This window comes from Gopherus evgoodei, chromosome 3 (genome assembly GCF_007399415.2).
Source record: "Gopherus evgoodei ecotype Sinaloan lineage chromosome 3, rGopEvg1_v1.p, whole genome shotgun sequence".
Classification (NCBI taxonomy): Eukaryota; Metazoa; Chordata; order Testudines; family Testudinidae; genus Gopherus; species Gopherus evgoodei.
Window position 1 is genome coordinate 126,857,912 of NC_044324.1, and position 22,652 is coordinate 126,880,563.

At 42.1% G+C, this 22,652-nt stretch overlaps 1 protein-coding gene across 3 annotated transcripts in view; it reads right to left on the bottom strand.

Moving 5' to 3' along the window:
- Positions 1-22,652, bottom strand: part of RGS17 (regulator of G protein signaling 17) — an 89,125-nt gene that overhangs the window by 40,899 nt on the left and 25,574 nt on the right. The window lies entirely within an intron of this gene.

The following is a 22,652-nucleotide window of genomic DNA, read 5'->3' on the forward strand; positions in this document are numbered from 1 at the left end:
TAGGCTTTTTGGCTAGGCAAGTTTTTCCTTCCCTCATCACCAGTACTTCCCAGATTTTCTGAAACCAAGATTTTTTTCCTTCCAGTGGTTTGTACTTATTCCAGCTGGAATTAATATTCCATGTATTAGCTGAACTTTTCATTTGAAGAGAATAAGAGTAAAGTCAGGTTTATTAAGGGATTTTAGATTTTATTAAGGGATTTTTTTCCACTGGTGCACACAGTATGACTCAGTTTGCATACACCGAAACAGCAGCAGTGAAAGTTAAACCTTAAATGGCTTCTTTCTAAAATCACTGAAGTATTTTCAGCACTACATTTCATTATAGTAGCTAAGGGAGTCTGTGGCTATACAGCCACACATTCCCACCTGTCACGTGACAGGGATATTAATTACATCAAGTCAGGTTGAGACACTGGGGCTTGGAAGCATTTCAATTTTTTGCCAGAATTGGTGTGCTTTCAGACTCTCATACCTTTCTTAAGTGAATTACTCACAATCTCCGTCCTCTCTCCCAATCTCCCCCCACAAAAAAACCAAACCCACAACTGTCTACACCAGCAGTTTTAACCAGAGGTCTGGGACTCCCTGAGGAAGCTATAAGCAGATGTCAGGGGGGCTGCCAAGCAGGGCTGGCATTAGACTCACTGGAGCCCAGGGCAGAAAGCCAAAGCCCTGCCACACAGGGTTTAAATCCAGGACTTTGAGCCCCACTACCTGGGGCTGAAGCCGAACCCTGAGCAATTTAGCTTCTCGGAGGCCCTGTGGTTGGAGCCCCAGGCAGTTGCTCAGCTTCCTACCCCCAGCTCCAGTCCTGGCTTTTATATGCAGAAAAACACTTATTGTGGCACAGGTGGGCCATGGAGTTTTTAGGTCTCAAGTATTTGATCAAGTTAAAATGAAAGATCATATTAAACAGTGATTGATTTAAGTGAAAGGCACTACATTATGTGTATATATATATATATGTATATATAAAACCTATCACTTCCACCATTCAGGTATGAATATCAGAAGTCAACTGCTCTGCATGCAGGAGCGGCTCCAGGCACCAGCACGCTAAGCGCGGCTTGCCTGCGGAGGGTCCGCTGGTCCCGCAGCTTCGGCGGACCTCTCGCAGACTGCCGCCGAATTCGCGGGATTGGGGACCTCCCGCAGGCAAGCCGCCAAAGGCAGCCTGCCTGCCATGCTTGGGGCAGCAAAATACCTAGAGCCGCCCCTGCCTGCATGAAGGTGTGTGTTAATGTTATTGATGCTATTTCTTATGGTTTATATTTGCAATTTATAGGAAGCCATACATTCGTGTAGAGCTGGTTGAAGATTTAAAGGTCAATTTTTTGTAAAATATAGAAAGTTACAGGACAATTCTTCAGCCAGCACCAAGTGTTTATTAACCCTATACATTTGCCATAGCTGAGAAGAACGCCTTCATTTTTGTGATAGTGTTATATTTTGTTTACCAGTAACAGAAGGAGGGAAGACTGCTACAGCATGACAGTTCAAAACATCTGACATGTATAATGTCACTTTCCCTGAACTACATATAGGGAAGACTCTGCTGTGCACACATGATGCAGTTAACCTGCTTTATAATTATCATACCATGCTCTGAACCGAACCTATAGAAACCATGCACTGACTAGTATATGGGTGCTGACAAAAGATCTTTCATATGGTATGTTCTCTTCTTGAGGCCAACACCTGAATTCTAGAAACTTTTGGACATAACTTCCCATAATTTAGCAGTCTCAGAAATCAACAGGACTACTCATGGGTCTAAGTGTTTGCAGGATTGGGGTTTTGTTAACAAAGAAATATTGGTCGAGTAGGATTAAAAATGAAAAAATTCTCCATATTCCACATACCTTTAAAGTTGTACAAGAAATGTAGGATTATTGCACATCAGAAATACCCATCCCCCACATTTCCCCAGGAAGAGCAACAAAAGAGAGGTTCAGGGGGCACAGTCTCTTCCAAGTGCTCTGATTATGCTATACAGGCTGATGTAAAGGATGAAGAGAAAACACTAAACATGATGGCAGGGCATACCATGGTGCAAAGGCTTGTATTTTGCGGGGGATTGAGAATGTGGTAGATTGACCACACTTGTGCCTTCATAGTCCCTATATACAGACACTCCCTGACTTACGAAAGCATTTTGTTCCAGAATGCCTTGCGTAACTCGAATTTTGTGTAAGTCAGAAACGTATCTCCAACCATTACGCCAAAAAAACAACCAAATAACAACAACAAAAACACAACCACACCTCCTATTTCTAGCTTATGGAACTTTTTCCATAAGTGTGGGTCTGCATAAATCGGGTATTGCATAATCCAGGGAGCATCTGTAATATGCAGGTATCTTGGTGGCATAGAGGGCTTGGGCACTATTTGCTCCCTGTAGCCCCATCAAGTTCATTTTTGGTCACAGCTGATACAATTTGGAGCCTCCACCTCATTTCACAGTATGTTTATCTAAAAATACAAAACATTGCTTTAATTTGATGTGACTGGCAGTCTGCTCTATCCATGTTCAAGACTAGAATAGCAGAGGGTGTTGCTCCCAATGACTGAGGTGCATTTGCAGAGCTTATACAGCACCTGGCTTAAGTAAATGCTATCAGTCCTACACTTCGGTGAGCACGACATTCCTTCAGATCCTATAAGGGAAAGTTTACAAGCAATCAGCAAATCCCCAGGATGGCGGTGCAAGCCAGACATTCATTTACTGAGCACAGAGGTGCGGGGGTGATCAGGAGTCAAGCTTTTCGTCTTTGCTTGCTTTGGCTGTTAACTACTGTATTTGCAAATATCACACCTGATCTTATTGTCTTCTCTGACAAAACTCCCATTGATTTCATTAAGTGTTTAGGCTGTAGGAGAGAGATTATCAAACTCATTCTTTGGATCTATTCAGTGATTGAGCTATGGAATGTAAACAGTGACTTAGTCATATGATGGGGATGCCTTTTGTCTGATCCAGGTTATGAAAATGAAGTTTAGCATTCTAAACTCAGATCAATCTAGAGAGATGATTGTTTGACTGGAACCAAATGTAAGGGAATGACAATGGAGATCCAAAATTATGCGACCTAATTTTGAACAGAGATTCTGTGATAGTGATACAAGCTGGAATGACATATTTTGAGTTTGCATTTTAGCTTTTGAAAGGTCTCACTCTTCCTGTGATCTCAGAGAGAAATTACCTCTGTGCTGGGCATGAACACTGTGGAAATAAGGGACAAAAGTCCATCTGCCCAATAGAAGCAGCATCTCTTCCTAGCACTACAAAGGAGATTAGATAGACTCTCCTATACCAGGCAGCACACCATGGGCCCAATTCCCTTCTCACTTTTTTACATCTGGATATTTCCATTTGCTTCAATTTTATGACCCCCAATTTGTGAGATCAGAATCTGGCACCATTTTACACAAGAGGTTCAATTCACTTTCTAGGGGTTATCTAGGTACTATGGCCCTCATCACCATAGCATCTGAGCACCTCATAATAATTAATAGATTTTATCCTCACAGTGCCCCTGTGAGGCAGGAAAGAACTATCTCCATTTTACAGATGCAAAAGTGTGGCAAAGGATAGATTAAGTAACTGAATAACATTTACATAATTTTTAAAGTAGCAAAGCAAGAGAAACATATGAATCCTTTGTGTGCAGTCAGACCCATATTAGTTTAATATGAAAAGAACAAACCTTGTAAAACTTGGAGTCAGGCTCATTGTCAGTTGTATGGAGTTGACTGCACTAAGACTCCTACTGACATATTTAGGACATAATTACCACAAAATTCACTGTAATTAGCACAGAAATCCCCTAGCACACAGAGCAATATCTTGGGAAGAGACCTCAAAAAGAAGGGAATTTATTAAGAAACATTTGCTTCATTACACACCTTATAACTGGGAAAGTATTACGAATATTGACTGAGGAGTTCAAACCCCAAATCATTCATCCTAGAGGATAAAGAGATAATCCTTCAAAACCCATTTCACATTCTTGATTCCACCTCCCCCAATCTCACATGGGGCTTACACTTAAATTCTTAAATCTGTTCCCCAGAAATCCCCAAGATACAGCGTTCTTCACTCTCCTGCCTTTTGGACATTGCACCAGACCCAGACCACATCAACTCAGTTGTTCTATTGGTTCCTCAACTCTGATGCAACAAGATCAAGCTTCTTGTCCCTGCTTCAAAGCCTCGCAAAACAGTCCCTTCTTGTATCTGAGCTTTTCTTTTGACATTGTCTCATCCCCCATCAATAGGGCTAATTTTGATACCCCGTTTACCTGCACCTCCTATAAGTGTCTCTGCACTTTCTTTCACACTGCCCCTTATGTTGGAAAGTCCTTCCTAATTTGCAAACTTTTTCCCCCTTCCCCAACCCTCACACCTCATTCAAATTTTCTTCCCTGTCTCCCTTCTGCTGCAACATCTACAAGAAGTTAACCAGGACATCCAGTTAGTCAACCCCCCCCCCCCTTTATTCCATCATGCAGTGCAATAGTCCTTGTTTGCGGCAGTGTTTGAGGGAGGTTTAGGCTGGACATCAGGAAAAACTTCCTAACTGTCAGGGTGGTTAAGCACTGGAATAAATTGCTTAGGGAGGTTGTGGAATCTCCATCATTGGAGGTTTTTAAGAGCAGGTTGGATAAACACCTGTCAGGGATGATCTAGATAACACTTAATCCAGCCATGAGTGCAGGGGACTGAATTAGATGACCTCTCGAGGCCCCTTCCAGGCTATGATTCTATTATCTTAGTGATGTTGCCCCTAGCATAAGTCTTAAAATAGTGCTTTATTTAAGGGCGGACCCACTGGTATACCAGAGCAGTGCAAAGCTGTCAGAGCACACCAGCCTGTTAAGCTGGTTTACAGCAGCTTGCGCTGCTCTTGTGATGCAAAGCAGAACAAATCTGGCCCTTCCTTTACAATGTACTCATGTTTTTAGGGGCTGTGTTAGTGAGACCAGTGCTAAGTGAAGGCAGGCAGGGAGAATACAGTCTTATTGTCCATCCCTACACTCCTGCCTCCTTTCCCCTAGCAGTGCTCCCTCAATGCACAGTGGAGCCAAGGCAGCATGCCCTGGGAAACCTTTCAAGAACTGATGCCCAAGCTAGCATGGAGCTACAGAATTTTTAAAGAGCGGTGACTGTTGGCTCAAGTAATTTACCAATGAAAACTCTAGACTTGTGTTCAGCCTCCCTCACACCAACTCATTACAACCGACAGACTTTGCAAGTTAGGTGTAGAGGAAGGGTTTTGGTTGAATTACCTTCGATGTCACAATGGCCCCACTTGAGTTACCTCAGCCTAGATGTTAGAAGCAATTAACTTAGCTTAACTGCCACTTAGTTTCTTAAAATATCAATTATGCATAAGATTTAAATGCATTGCAATTATATGGAAAGTGTTTGCATTATGCACTTGTTAAGATCCTTTGGGAAGAAGAGACTGACAGACACCAAGTTTCTTAAAGGACCCCTTTACATTGCAACTCAAACTGATTAACACATTTACTTGTAAGTTCTCCAGAAATTCATTCTGCACTCCATAAGTTCTGTACGTTTGAGGATACACTATTTTGTACTAACTCCCTCCCTCACAAACCAAGAGGTTGAATCCTGCTTTAAGTGCGTAATGAACTGCTTGAGCTATGGAGTTACAAGCTGCAACTTCATAATATACAGTGTTAATGTAACGTGCTGGTCAGCGTGTTAACATAGAATGGGAGAGGTCTGTCCAGAAGATGTGTACGTTGTAGCTCTTGAGCTAAAGAGATGGGCCTTCTAGCTAAGTCCTACAGACTAATGCTTTACACTTTGAAGGCCTTCCACTGTTTGCCAAGATGGCAGTCATCATATTATGAAGCCATGTTTTTCTTTAGTTTTCAGAGGGGTCATGTAAATACCTCATCCTGCCTCAAATACTTGTACTCCCCCAAATTACCTCCTCTCCATTATGAATGACAGGTCTAAGCCTCCTCTTGGTCCATTCCTTTTACAGTTATATGTTGTATAATACTTGCTTGTCTCTGAGAGTAGACTACTTCTTCGCCTACTAACTTTTCTTCTGAAGGTGGAGATCTCAAGTAGCTTCATAATAAGTCTTATTTCCTTCCCGTGACTAGAAGTTTTGACTGCAGCTACTCTTGCTGCACCTATATTTTTCCCTAATGAACTCCAAGATAAAGTGAGTTTTCTGCAAATAAAGCATCTTTCTTATGTCAGGTCCTTCTATTCTGGATATGTTTGGCCCTTTATCGTGGTTTTTTTTTTTTTTAAACCTGTTGGAACATGGTCATAAAACAATTTGAGGTCACATAGAAACTCCCTAGCAGTAATTCATTTCAGTGTTAGATACTCTCAAAAGCACAGTATTTTTGCATTCATGCATCACATTGCATCAGTTTTAACTGGCAGTCATATGGTTTGTAGATCTGGCTCCTACATCTATCTAGAATGCCTGTTCTTTGGTCCCTAACTTAAATTGATCCTAGCCTGAAAACTCTTGCATTTAAAAGTCTATTCTTCATACATTTTTGTCTGTATCCTCAGTTATAGGAGCAAGCATTTTTCAGTTTTTGAATCACTGAATACAATAAGTGGAATTGTAGGGAGAGGAAAGATTGCTTTCAGAGAGTTATAATTTGGTCACATCCTAAACAAGTCAATCTTTTGAAAAAACAAAAACAAAACTGTTTTCCTAAATGGTAGCCACATGAAGTAGGCATATGCAGCTTCTTTTCAGAACTGGACTCCTTGTATCCAGAAGCGAAGATAAAGCCTCCTAGGATATTAAGAAATTATATAGAAGCTGTTCAAATATTTAATATTTTATTGGACTATCTGGGATTGCTAACTCAGCCCTACCAAAACCAGCTTATGTAATTTTTGGACACTACAGAGACCTTGCTCTGTGTACAACAATGCCTTTTTATGAATCTGCCAGACAGCCTTCATGGTTGAGAAGTTTGACTGAGATGACTTGTTATCATTTTATAGTGAATTTAGTACCCTTAGGAAGCCCCACTTAAGTCTCTACATTACAGCGCAGCTATGGATTAATACTTCTAAATCAGACAGTATTGCCCAGCTACTAAAGATTAAGCCTGACAGTAATGCATGATTTAAAAGTTTGAGATGGGTACATGCACAGTTTTTTGCTTCAGTGTTTAAAAGGAAACTTAAAACATTAAACAAGCTATGCTAAAATTATGAGAAGCACTCTGCAGCCTTCAGGAGCATTTTATAAGTGCAGGATGTAAAACTCACCAGGAAGCCTTCCATATTTCCCAAGCATATTTTATATTTGTATGTGTGGCACAGCATTGGAGAGTCCCATTTGGTACTTCACATATCTATCCTGCTTCTCTGGCTAGTACTGACTTTGCCAAATGAAGCCGCTGGTTGCAGCTGGTGAAAAAGTTATTTTCCCTCCAGAGAGGGCTTGCAGATCCTGACATAGACATCTTTGGTCAAGTCTATAATGTACTCCACTGAGAGCTTACTCACAGGAGCCTTGAATGACGCAGAAAGCAAACAGTTCTGCTGAAGCCACCACTGTTGTAGCTCCTACATAAGCATTAGATTTTCAGTGCACTAAAAAAGCCAGATCTCATTTCACAGTTCTACTTATTTTACTGCTTTGTGACCAGGGCTGGCTCCAGGCACCAGCGTAAGAAGCAGGTGCTTGGCGTGCCCAATTCAAAGGGGCAGCATTCAGTCTGGTATCGGGGCAGCATGGCACGGCACGGTATCGGGTCTTTGGCAGCAATTCAGCGGCGGGTCCCTCATTCCCTCTCTTTCTCTTTGAACTGCCGCCGAGGAGGGAGAGAAGGAGGACCCACTGCTAAACTACCGCCGAAGAAGTGGCACGATTTAGCTGCTTGTCTTCTTTTTTTTTTTTGTTTTTGCCGCTTAGGGCAGCAGAAATGCTGGAGCCAGCCCTATTTGTGACCTGCATAAATCCTGTACAATTTCATCAGAAATGTAACTATTAGAATAAGTAGGTCAGTCAAAGAATTTTGACTAGAGTAAGGAAAGCAAGATATTTGTTCAAAAGAAAAAAATAAAAAAACTTTTTGTAGTGTTGGTAGGAAGGTTTCTGTGGGTTAGTATGAAGAATACTCAGAAGTCACCTACTACAGGACAGGCCCAACAAAGAGAGTAACAGAACGCCGCTAGCCATCACCTTCAGCCTCCAGCTAAAACCTCTCCAATGCATCATCAAGATCTACAATCTATCCTGAAGGACGATCCCTCACTCTCACAGATCTTGGGAGAAAGGCCAGTCCTCATTTACAGACAGCCCCTCAACCTGAAGCAAATACTCACCAGCAACCACAAACCACACAATAAAAACACTAACCCAGGAACCTATCCTTGCAACAAAGCCCGTTGCCAACTCTGTCCACAAATCTATTCAAGGGACACCATCATAGGACCTAATCACATCAGCCACACCATCAGAGGCTAGTTCACCTGCACATTTACCAATGCGATATATGCCATCATGTGCCAGCAATGCCCCTCTGCCATGTACATTGGCCAAATCGCAAAGTCTCTATGCAAAAGAATAAATGGACAGAAATCAGATGTCAAAAGCTATAACATTCAAAAACCAGTTGGAGAACACTTCAACCTCCCTGGTCACTCAATTACAGACCCACAAGTTACAATTCTTCAACAAAAAAAAATCATAAACAGACTCCAATGAGAAACTGCAGAACTGGAATTAATTTGCAAACTGGACACCATTGCATTAGGCTTGAATAAAGACTGGGAGTGGATGGGTCATTACAAAAGTAAAAACTATTTCCCCATGCCAATTTTTCCCCTACTGTTACTCACACCTTCTTGTCAACTGCTTGAAATGGGCCATCCTGATTATCACTACAAAAGCTTTTTTTCTCCTGGTGATAATAGCCCACCTTAATTGATTAGTCATGTTAGAGTTGTTATGGCAACATCCATTTTTTCATGTTCTCTGCATATATCCATATCTATCTATATATATATAGAGAGAGAGAGAGAGAGATCTTCCTACTGTATTTTCCACTGCATGCATCTGATGAAATGGGTTTTAGCTCACAAAAGCTTATGTCCAAATACATTTGTTAGTCTCTAAGGTGCCACAAGTACTTCTTGTTCTTTTTGCTGATACAGACTAACATAGCTACCACTCTGAACCCTGCTCTAAGGTTAACTGTCAGAAACAGATCTGTCTCCCCCATATGTTGGAACCACATATCCCACAAATGATCTTGTCTCTAGTTATGGATCGTAGTTACCAGCATTCTCAGCTATAATGTATTTATTTCCTCTTCTGTTTCTTGGTTTCAGGCAAAAAACAAAACAAAACAAAAACTGTATCTACAGCCTCATTCTGTCTGGAGTCACAGTATTGAAACACTTAGCAACTGTTCCAGTGTTTCCAGCATTATTCCTGGCAACAGCATCTCACTGACTTCTCACCCCCTTCTGCCTTCAAATGAGATAGTAAAAAGGCTTTACCCTTATTTTTCATCTTTATCTCTAATGGTCAACTTTGTATACAAACTCAGTTCTTGCTTCCATAATTACTGAAGGGATTTGTCTGGAAATCCAGTATTCATTGTGGTCTGAGTTCTTCTATGCTCTGCTTCTAGTTGCTGCGTTGTTTACCTGTTAATTATGCTTCCTGGCTAGGGGGCTTGCTAGACTGATCGCTGCCACCATGTTTCATGTGCTACATAATGGATAATATGAAAGGACTCCATGTTTCTAAAACTAAATGGGCTCTTTATTAAGAGAATTATTTAAAGCAGCACTGCAACTGTAGCTAGCATTCGAAACATGTACATGCAGACCGACTAACGAATACCTCCCCCATACTCTTCACTCCTGCAACCTGTGCACCTCCTAAGCCGCATGCAGGCTGCAGGCACAGACAAGGGTTATACAATCACAGACACTGATGAAAGGTTAGATATTGGAGCTAGTCACAACCACAGCAGCAGTACAGGCTCAAGGAGTAGAGTTCTCTTCTACCCTCACTTTCCCTGTTAAGGAGCAAACACCAAGCCCCAAAGAAAGCAAAGGCATGGAAACCAAATAGTGACAACATCGAAGAAATGAAAGGGCAGCAGACATCAAAGGATGAGGATAAAGAAGATATCTTTAGATCTAGCTAGGAGAAGGTAATCACTCACCTTTGTCAGAGAATTACAATGGAGAGGAAATAGACAGCAAGTGGGGTTGGTTGATAATTTGGAAGTTTCTGGGTTTGTTATGCTACAATCCACCTCCTCCCCCATCCCAAATAAACACTTTCTTTAAAAATTTTTTTTGTTTGTTTTGGTCAAACGTGTGGCTGGAGAAAACTTAACCAGCTTTCATGACAAGTCAAAGCAGAGCAAGTAAACCCCATGCTCCAAGCCTATGGAGGCAAAGAATGATGAATAAATAACTGTTTAGAAAGGCAGAGTTGAAAACCACGGAAAGTCAGAAGGTATTTAAAGCATACCCAGACCTTCTTCAGAAACACTCAGCTATGTGAGAAAAAGGAAGAGGAGAAAGGATGAATACAGAGGAAAGCCAACACTGGCAAAATTAGGTAAATTTTCACATGGGTATAAATTAGGAAGAAGTCAGTTTGTCTCCTCCTGCTGATTTCTCTTCAATTCTTTCAATACAGGACCTGCTTTAAGAACACTCTTAATTTATTAGTCTTATGTTGGGGAAAGGGTTGCAAACATTTGGCTTACTCCTACAGGAATTTGTTGGAGACCTAGGATAAAAGTTTTTTCAAAAGTGCTTAAGTGACTTTTGAAAATTGAATTTAGGAATTTAAGTGTTACAACCCTGGGTGAGGTCCCTGGTAAACACTCACCAGGCTGCTGTGCTGGATCTAACTCTCATGTCCCACATGCTATTGGCTTGTTGGGGCCAGGCAGAGTTTAGGTACTATTTCTCTGGCTCTGGGCACCTAGACTCTCACTCCAGGTGCAGATTCTGTGTTGGACACCACACTTGGCTCTGAGGAATCTGTGGTTCACTTTTGTAGGCCCTGAAACAAGAGCTGGATTTCCCAAGCCTCCCTATCAGAGGGGCCATGTTAGTCTGTATCCACAAAAACGAGGAGTCCAGTGGCACCTTAAAGACTAACAGATTTATTTACAAATATTTATATTTATTTGTAAATAAATCTGTTAGTCTTTAAGGTGTCACCAGACTCCTTGTTGTTCCAGCCTCCCTGGTCACTACTACACATTCCCAGAGTTCCACCAAAGCTATGGACTTACTGTTTCCCTCTTCAGGGATTGTGACAGTGAAAACAAGTAACACAGGCTCGATAAGGAATTTCTAAACACAGACCAATGTAGCAGCACAAGAGATCTACAGATCTATGGGAAAAACAAAACTTGCATGCAAATCTCTGCCTCTCTTTCCTCATCACTCCAAATGCCCTTTGGGGTTTGGTCAGTGTCTGTTCAGGGAGTCCAGGATTCCTCTTTTTCTCAGCCTTGTTTGCTTCTGGTCCTGGCCTGCTCCCCTTGTTTGAGTGAGTCCTTTTTATAAAGTTGCAATTCCCTTTGTCAGATCATCTCAGTGACTTCAAGTCCTTAGTCAGGTGATCTGTTGCTTGGAACCCTTTCTTCCTGGTGAGTTGGTAAACTCCTAGATATTGTCCTGCTAGAGCAAGATTATTCAATTGTTGATGGTCCTTAAATGTCCTGTTTAGGGGCAGACACCCATGTGCCAGTCCCTCTGCCCTTAACTTGAGGGATGATGCAAGAATACAGGCATTATCAAACTGGATTTCATAAATTCACATGGACAGATTGAGACTTACTGAGAGATTTTGGCACTGAAAAAAAATCAGAGGGACTTGGAGACTAGGAATAGCATTTTTCAAAAGGGCCTAAAACTAGTTATAAAATGGAAGAAGAAGAAGAAAACATAGTAGCTGTCATAATACCTTCCCCCACACCATTTTTTCATCAATTTTTTGCAAAAGATTGAGATTCACAACCAGAATTAAATGAAACATTCTTAGCTGGCAGATCAAGTATTTACTCATTTCTTTGCTTCTCACCAATACATATCTTCCCATAGAAAGCAATAGATGTCTTACTATGGAAAGCTTTGAAAATGGTCATATTTGATAACTTGACAAGCATTTATGGTTACTCATACTGCATTTGGTTTGCATTTTAAAAGACATGTTCAGGTAGAAAATCAAATCTCTTCTTTTGGGGAACACATTTAGAAAAAATACAGAATAAGCACAATTATTTGTATGAGAGAATGATATTCATGGAGCCAAGTTTGGTTCTTATTTCCTTTTAAGGCACCATATTCAACACAAAAACAATGAGGAGTCCTTGTGGCACTTTAGAGACTAGCAAATGTATTTGGGCATAAGCTTTCGTGGGCTAAAACCCACTTCATCAGATGCATGGAGTGGAAAATACAGAGGCAGGTATAAATATACAGCACATGAAAAGACAGGAAGTGCCTTACCAAGTAGGGGGTCAGTGCTAAGGAGCCAATTCAATTAAGGTGGAAGTGGGCTATTCTCAAGAGTTGACAAGAAGGGGTGAATACTAATGAGGCCAATGTAATCAAGGTGGCTCATTTCAAATAGTTGATAAGAAGGTGTGAGTATCAGCATGGGGAAATTAGTTTTTGTAATGACCCATCCACTCCCAGTCTTTATTCAGGCCTAATTTGATGGTGTCCAGTTTGCACATTAATTCCAGTTCTGCAGTTTCTCATTGGAGTCTGTTTCTGAAGTTTTTTGTTGAAGAATTGTCAGTAGGAGAACACTTCAATCTCCCTGGACACTCAATAACAGACTTAAAAGTGGAAATTCTTCAACAAAAAAACCCTTCAAAAACAAAAAGTGAGGAATTTGATATCTAGACTGAAAATATCTAAGGCAGGAATATTTTGAAGACCTTTTATAAGGGAATTATAAACAGACATTTTTATGAAACGTCTCACTTTTGATGAAGTTTAACATAGAGAACTTGAAGCTACTTTTCAGTGAGACCAGTTGTGATTTATCGGATTCCATTTCTATATATTGTACCAGTATTAAATAGTTTAATGTTTAGAGGCAAAGAAAGAAGAACATGCTATCAAAACTTGAAACATAACCTTTCAAAATCCTTTGGGTACATGCAAATTTGAGTGTGACAATGGTTGCTTAGTCAGATCTGTATGTTTCCCAGTTCTCTAATCTTATCCTAAGCGTTGTAAATTGAGCTAATCCCTTAGTTGTATTAACATACAGCAAACCATTAAGTAATTCTTCCATTCAACTATGCAATGGGACACAGTGAACACATTTAATTTTGATAAACAGGTCCCTAGTGATCAGCAGTTGAAACCTCTTAGAATGTCGTCTTTACAGATTACTGAACAAAGCTTGACATGCATATCTGCCACTGATCTTCCTATAAATTGTGTTCCTAGGCAATTGCAACTTGTTTGATATCCTTATTTACTACTGCATAGACTATGATGAAGCCTGGGGCCCTGAGCCCTGCCACCTGGAGCTGAAATCGAAGCCTGAGCAACTTACCTTTGCGGGGTCCGCCATGGTGTGGGGTCCAGGCAATTGGTCTACTTCCTTCCCCCTAATGCCAGCCCCCTAACGCCAGCAGAAAACCAGTTGTGGTGGCACAGGTGGTCTGTGGAGTTTTTATAGCATACTGGGGGGACCTCAAAAAGAAAAAGGTTGAGAACACCTGACATACAGAACTATTTCCTTGAGCCAATGAAACATGGACATTTACATGCTGAATTTTAGAAGATTAAGTTAAAGAATCAGAAGAGGACTATTTAATATACATAACTGAGACACCTATACAAAAGCTTTAGGTACCCTGACAATTTAATGTTTTAACATTAGCATTAAAACAAAAATAAAAAAACAGGAACACAACTCAGTTTGGCCAGCCAGCCACCAACCAGTGCCTTTTCAACCCCTGCCTTGTCCCCAACTCCCTCAAACAAAAAAACCTCCTGCCATTAAAAAGTTTAATGACAGAATGGATACACAATTTGGACCAAATGCAGACACCTCCCTGGTGGAGGAGTCTCTGCTGGCCAAGGAGCTAATGAGTCTGGTGGAGAAGATGGGTGTATAAAGACTGAATTCTGCTCAATTATACCCAAGTAGCTCCGTACTCAGATGTGACACTCTTGATTTACATTGGTGAAAGATCACAAGTCAGTTGATTAGGCACAACCCTCCTGTGGCTTCAATCAACCCTGTAACTGCATGGCTATATTCCCTACCAAGGTGGGATCTGTGCAAGTTTTTATTCCAGTTCTTGAGCTGAGTGCACAACCACAGCTGTTCTGTTGCTTTAGGCGTTGTGGTATTTGGTAGGGTGTGGGGTTCCCAGTATCTAGCCCAGCTATGGGGGCTAAGGAGGAGGCTTAGTACTACTTTAGTCCATTTTTGACACAAACATAGACTGCTTGAAATAGAGCCCTTTTAGATGTGCTCTTGCTCCCATTACCAGCCAAAGTCATATCTAAAGCTCTCTGCTTAGTGCCCCATCCATTTTTAATTTAACTCTATGAGAGCTTGGTCAGGCTATAAAAACACATTTGTCTGCTTAGTGACAGGAAGAGTTGGTAGACTTGCATTTATCTCTGGATTCTTATTTTCTGTAGTAATATATATTTTACAAGAGACCAACAGTGACTCTGCAATTTTAAACTAAAAGGCCTGTCTTCTATTAGCATATTTCATCCCAAAGCACTTTACAAGTTATGTATGTGTTTAAGACTCAAATAGCCACGTCTGCCTATGCTGACTGAAATGATAAAAAAACAACTTCCATTAACTCCAATAGGAGTTATGCTAAGTGCTTTTCAAAATCCTACCTTTAATGTCTGTGCAGGACAAAGGGGACTTTTGGATGAGAGCTTAAAAAAGCAATCTAAACACAGTGAACTGCATAGGATTCAGTTCATCAGCTGGAGAGCTACATATCTTAAAACATAATACTAAGCCTACTTCTGAGGATGACTGGTTATAACATATGCCTTTAAGGCAGCTTAATGCTGATCAATGACTCCTCTAGTGCTCTAATTTAAAGTAAAAGGCTATTTTGGACAACCACTCACTGAGCAATAGATAACACTATGCCTTCATACAACTAATGGAAATTATTTTTTCCTTTTCCTATGTGGCAGAAACACAGAAGTATGGCACGCCGTGTGCTACACCAGGGATCTACTGTAATTCTCTTTCCATGGCTATGCTCTGTTAGAGTGCAGATTTTAAATGTGGGCAAAAGTTTTTATAAAAGGACATAAACATTGTGTTTATTAATAAAAGAGGCCCATGTTTTGCTTCAAAACACTGGAGCCAAGTGATGCCTTAGTATTATGTTTTATATTTGACCAGCAATGCGAGTAGGGTAGTCCGGTCTGGTCCGGTTCGCCGTACTAGCAAGATATTTATAGTTGGTAGGCATACTAGAAAGACACAAGAGGAGCAGAATGAGAACTCCTCTGGTGCAGCTGTACCGCTCCCTGCCATTCCGTGCAGGATCTCCTCCGTCTGTACAGCAGCCCCACCGGAGGGTAGGGCTGGGGGCAGTACAGCTGCGCTGGAGGAGCTGCGGCATGGAGCTGCCCGGTGGCCCCATGTTCTGTTTCTTTCACCACTGTGGTTCCCAAGTGTCTGGTGCAGCGGGAGGAGGACAGAGCTCCCCACCAGTTAAGAGGGGACTAGGAAAGCATCGGGGCCCCAGGCTGGGGGCGGAGTCACATGGAAGGTCATGTGAGGAGGTCACAAGATCCTGTCAGCTGCTGCCCTCCCTCCCCATACCAGTAAGAAATGGATTCCACTTGCACCACTGTATTTGACTCATTCCTCTTACAGAGTTCTGGTACATTCAGTAAATGCACAGCTGAAAAGCCAAACTCTACACTTTTTCCTAACATGTTTGACACAAATCAGTCTGCCTAACTCCAATCTGCCATTCTTACATAGACTCATAGACTCATAGGTCAGAAGGGACCAATATGATCATCTAGTCTGACCTCCTGCACAAGGCAGACCACAGAACCCCATCCACTTTTATAACAACCCCTAACCCAGGACTGAGTTATTGAAATCCTCAAAATTGGTTTGAAGACCTCAAGCTGCAGAGAATAAAGTTCTACCAAAGCTCTCCAGTGTGGAAGGAAACCATTTGAAAAGATAGTACTAATAAAGAAGTTCCACTAGAGTTTGTGGCTTAAGTGTTATGAGATGACTTGCTGAAAGTGCTCGCATACATGGTATATACTGAAAATGTAAGCTATATGCTGACGTACTAAGACTGGTGGCAGAGAGTTGTATGCTGCATCTTAATTTCAAGCCACCTGTACCTTATGGGAGAGTCCACTGGAGGGAGCATAAGTTATGAGAAACAACTTTAATTCTTGCTGGAGGAATTTCCTGTGGGGTGGAGAATGGACTTGCTTTGCGCTGGAACAGACCTTTGTGTTTATAGTCCCTTGAGAAGCAATATCTCTTGAACAAAGTGAACTAGAAAGTGTAGATCTAAATCTTTAAATCAAGTTATTCGTATTATAGACAGAGCCCTATGGAATCCAATTCTGCAGCCTGGCATTCTCTCAACATGCCATGGATTTTAAAATTTTTTTTGGCTACAGAATGTCATTTGGCTCTAACCAGGTATTGACATGGTTTCCCCACCTCCCTGTTCTGCTAGGACCTGCTTGCAGCTGGATCTTGATTTTCCCAGAAAGGCAAGTTAGTTGTATTACAGTGCATAACCACTACCCTGTTGCATGGAGCTAGGCAGCTGTGAATCTGGGAGTATGAGCTGGAGCCCAACATGCAGCCAGAGATTAGAGCACCTAGAAGCAAAGACTGGCCAGCCTGATGAACAACACAGCAACTGAGGTCATCTCCAAGTTCCCCATTTCCCAGGCACACATGGGGAGGAAGTTGAGGTTCTGAGTCCAATTGCCTAGGCAACATCACAGGAGCCAAGAGCCAGATAGTGGAGCCAGACCAACTAGCAAGCACAGAAAAAGACCAGACAATCAAAAGTAATTAAAAATAGCCTAAATCAGAACATTTTCAACTATGATCCGCTCTTGCACATGTGGGTGAATAAGAATGAAGGTCATTTCATGGAAGCAGAATAAGTTAGTATTGCTGAGAAATAGGCATGTTAAAAATAACTCAGCTGTTTTTTATTTGCTAATATTGGAAAATTGCTATTAGCTTGTCAAAATGCAATACATTTTTTAAACTCTTCTAATCATTTTAGACTGGTTATAGCAGTTATTTACAGATGAGCTATCCACTCTGCGCTGTTTATTTATAGTTAGTGTCATGGCCTAACCCACTGACGATACTATTCAGGTGAATGGTTTGAACATAAGAGGGCCAGTGCAATGCAAAGAAGAATTATATTTTAACTGTAAATACAATATTCAAGTGCAATATGGAACCAGATTCTGAATTTAGTCTGGAATGACAACTGCGCCCAAGATCAGATTCTAGCTGATGTAATTCAACCCCTTTTAGCCATGATGTTGTAAGCAAGGACATATTTCCAGACTGCAGTAGACCTGAGCTTGGAGAATGCCCACCAACCACGCCCACCAGAATAACTGTTATGCTCTATCTCCACTTTAGTTTTTGGAGGTTTTTTTTTTTTTTAACTGTATCTCTCAGGAACTAATATAAACAGTTGTCCATTTACTATTTAAGATCCCAAGTATTATGATCATGGGACAGACTGAGGGTAGAAGGGACCATTATGATAACCAAGTCTGACTTCCTGCATAACACAGGCCAGGGAATTTCACCCATCACATCCACTGTCTAGCCAAATCTGTGTTGTCAAGCTCTCTAGCATCTCCATTCTTCCCCTCTCCACTCTCTCCCCACAGGACTGAAGAAGAGGACAAGTCTTGGGCAGACCACATTTAAGATAACAACAACAGATTATATGTCTGAGAAGTCTGAGATGATTGATGAAGCCAAATGTTCTTCTGCTTAAACAGCAGCAGCTTTATGATATACCTATGTTTTGTTTGCCTCCAAGTGCTGTAAAAGGATGCCTGTTGTACAAACATTCTACAGAAAGTGCCAATCTACTAGTGTTCTTAGGGGACAGTATCTGCAGAAGCAAGCCGTTTACATTGCAATATTACAGTGATTTACTGGAAGTCTGTTGAGATAGGTGGATAGCATGTTGCTGAGGGAAAACTCTAGTGGGAAATATACCAAAATACTTATTAGGGTACTTTCATACTTATTAGTGGTCCCATCCTGGATCCCCTTAGCCACTGGGGAAATTCAGCTTCACTATATAACTGTTTCTCACATCCTTCCTGCAGTGAATCCCTCTAATATTTCCTTTGATTGATCTGACCCTTTTCAGACACCAGAGGGAAGGCCTGATTCCGTAATCCCTTACTCACAGGAGTCTTCTACTCTGATGACTTCAGTGAGACTACCCCATTTTTCAGGGTAAATTACTCACACACAGTCAGTGGTACTATTTGTCTGAGTAAGCATGACTCACACGAGTATGGGACTGTGAGAACAGGAATATCTGTACAGTTTGATAACCAAGATAGATTGAACAAATTGGTCTTATAATTTGAGAAACTGACAAAATAAGAGAGATATTTGTCTGTAAATACATCTACTATTCTTTCATATTAAGAAAGGAATGTTTACAATGAGGCACCAAACAGGAAGTAATTAAATGCATGTTTTCAAACAATTTAGTCAAGTTGATTAATTCTACCCCCTAATCTGACTATAATTAGGCAAAGTGTTATAGCACACAAGCCAGTACTTGTAGTGTCTTTATAGAATAGTATACTGCATCACTAAAGAGATACCACAAATGAACTTAAAAGGCCTCTGATAAGTTATGTAGATACTGTAGGTGGCTGTTTTACTTACTCAGACTGTATTACTTATCCAGTCTCTTATGAATCCTATATTTATCCTATTCTCCTGTGCTTGCAGATTCCTAGTCAACTTTTCACACTTCTGAAGAAGTTGTGATTATCTATTAATATGCACAAACGCCTCCACAAAAGTCTGCCCTATCATAATAAATCTAGGTTAGACAATCACTAGAGAAGTTTAACTATTGACATGATAGTAGATAAACCTTCAACATTAAGCAGCATCTGCCTATGGTGCCTGATACCTCATTCTCCCCTATGGGCTGAGCTCCTTCACTATATCTTCCATGATGCATTTTGATCTCCCCTGTGACCAAGCCACCTGGTGCATCATGAGAAATGTTGTCCAGACAGGGAACCTGTCCCACAGGAGGAATGAGGCACCAAGTGAAGGTTCCATTTAACAATGAACTAATTTGAAACATTTCAATTTGGGGATGTCAAAACGAAACTTTGATACTTAAAGTTCAAACGCTTTTTGTTCTGCAAAAATTGCTCCTTCAGATTTTCATCCCAATTCAGAACAAATAAATGTTGAAATATATCAGAATTTCCCATGGGATGGGATGGAAATTCTGATTTCTGCCCAGCTCCACTTCTGATTATGTCAGATCCAGAGGAGAGGATGAAAGTTTCTGTTGATGCCTATTCCACTTCTGCAGTCTTTCCCCAGTCACTCTAGTCTGCAAACTATTGCTTGAGTAGGTTCTCCACCCTCACAAAAAGAATAATATAGCTCTCCATCATTTTAATTGCCTTTATTGAAGTGAATACTTTACTTTCACGAATTGTACTAGTACAGACACTGAGCCAGACTCTGATCTCACTTTCACTGGGGCAAATTTGGAGTAACTTCATTAACTTTGTAAACTGGGAGCAGCTCTAGTACTGGTGTAATTGAGCATGGATTTCCTCCCATGTAGTGTATTGACCAACAGATCTGACCACTATAATGTTATTACAGCAGCACAGTTGTAGAAGACCCTTTAACTATGTACTCCAGCCTCTCACTCAGTAGTGAGAAGACCACAGTATATTTTTCTTTGGATTGTCCATCTTCTAGGCATAAATAGACATTTGACGTAAATAAAGCCAGGGCTGGCTTGAGGCCCCAGTGGACCCTGCAGTCTCCACTTCTTACTGGCCTCAATAAAAGCAGTTTGTCTACCCTGGTTTACTCTCTGCCAGTTAAGTGTGATACACTTACTCAATGTGATCTAGCCTACCCTGGATGAAGGCACATAGTCTCAATAACAACAGGAAGAGCTATGCCGACGAGACTGTTGTATTTCTAGTTTCACTGGTGAAGGAAGGGGTTCTTCTGCCATCCTGTTAAAGAACCAGAGATTTGGTTTCTCTCTCATTTACATCATACAAATCTTGTGCTGCAGCCACTATTGTTCTAGCAGAATGAGTCTCAAAGGGAGTTCTGTCCAGTCTATCCGTGCTTCTCCTTAATTTAAATAGGGTACACCCCCTCTCATGGAGAGCTTTTTCCTAGAGGGGTTTTTTTTAATGAAGATTCATTCAATTTTTTCCTATATACCTATCTGCATGTTCAAACTTCGCAATTTGTAATGGTGAATAATTCCTTCACAGATAGGGTAACCAGAGGGCAAATGTGAAAAATCGGGACAGGGGGTGGGAAGTAATAGATTCCTATATAAGAAAAAGCCCCTCAAATCAGGACTGTCCCTATAAAATTGGGACATCTGGTCACCCTACTCACAGATATCGTCTGAGGAAGAGAGCTTTAGGCTCTCTCATGCATTCTCTGAGGAAGAGAGCTTGAGGCCATGTCTACATCTAAAATTTTGCAGCGCTGGTTGTTACAGCTGTATTAGTACAGCTGTATAGGGCCAGCGCTGCAGAGTGGCCACACTTACAGCAACCAGCGCTGCAAGTGGTGTTAGATGTGGCCACACTGCAGCGCTGTTGGGCGGCTTCAAGGGGGGTTCCGGGAACGCGAGAGCAAACCGGGAAAGGCAACCAGCTTCGCCGCGGTTTGCTCTCGCGTTCCCGGAGCCACCCAGCAAACCGCAGGGAAGGAGACCTGCTTGCTCGGGGTTCCGGGAACGAGAGAGCAAACCGGGGAAGGAGACCAGCTTCGCCGCGGTTTGCTCTCGCGTTCCCGGAGCCCCCCAGCAAACCGCAGGGAAGGAGACCTGCTTGCTCGGGGTTCCGGGAACGAGAGAGCAAACCGGGGAAGGAGACCAGCTTCGCCGCGGTTTGCTCTCGCGTTCCCGGAGCCACCCAGCAAACCGCAGGGAAGGAGACCTGCTTGCTCGGGGTTCCGGGAACGAGAGAGCAAACCGGGAAAGGAGACCAGCTTCGCCGCGGTTTGCTCTCGCGTTCCCGGAGCCCCCCAGCAAACCGCAGGGAAGGAGACCTGCTTGCTCGGGGTTCCGGGAATGAGAGAGCAAACCGGGGAAGGAGACCAGCTTCGCCGCGGTTTGCTCTCGCGTTCCCGGAGCCCCCCAGCAAACCGCAGGGAAGGAGACCTGCTTGCTCGGGGTTCCGGGAACGAGAGAGCAAACCGGGAAAGGAGACCAGCTTCGCCGCGGTTTGCTCTCGCGTTCCCGGAGCCACCCAGCAAACCGCAGGGAAGGAGACCTGCTTGCTCGGGGTTCCGGGAACGAGAGAGCAAACCGGGAAAGGAGACCAGCTTGATTACCAGAGGCTTCCTCCTTCCACGGAGGTCAAGAAAAGCGCTGGTAAGTGTCTACATTGGATTACCAGCGCTGGATCACCAGCGCTGGATCCTCTACACCCGAGACAAAACGGGAGTACGGCCAGCGCTGCAAACAGGGAGTTGCAGCGCTGGTGATGCCCTGCAGATGTGTACACCTTCAAAGTTGCAGCGCTGTAACTCCCTCACCAGCGCTGCAACTTTGTGATGTAGACAAGCCCTGAGTATCTCTCATGTGCTCTCAAGTACAGTGGTCTCATTAACATTAATTATCTACAACCCAAAATGGCTGGGGATAGAAAGCTAAAATTTCATAAGAAAATAGTTGTCAGTGTTACCTTGCTACATTCTGGTGACAAAAAAAGCTGTTTTGATTGGACAGTCTGAAGGATTTGAAGATTGAAGTCCCTACATAAGCAGTATCTTCCTTCATGCATTGTGAACTCACTGAGGGCAAGGTGTTTTGGTAGTTTCTAGTCAAGAATTCCAGAGTATGGAATTCTCCCCCCTTTAAAAAGGCCTAGGTAATTCAATTAAATATTATGTTGTGAAGATTAAGCTTTACAATACAGTCTGACTACATGGTCCCCTGCAGACTTCCATGCAGCATGTAAGGTGTTTAGCAGGCCTTGCCTCATTCATGGGGGATATTTTATGAAGCACAATGGATTGTGACTAACTCGGGGGCAAAATCTGGGAGAATAGAGCACACTAAGAAGCACAAGTTTCCCTCTGCCCCCAATACAGGCCTATTGCGCTGCGGCAAAACTCCACCCATTTAGTCCCCTTGCTGTCACCACATACAAGAGAAATCAGTAATGGTGTGAGTTCCCTATGAAATCTTAGTGGAAAAAGAAGCTCCTTTATGTTACATCACCTTAACTGTTATGGCCTCAGCCTCCAACTTCCTTTTCAACATCCAGCTGCCCAAATATCATGTTTCCTTAGCACAAGGTCCAGCTGCCAACCATTTCCTATATCAGTC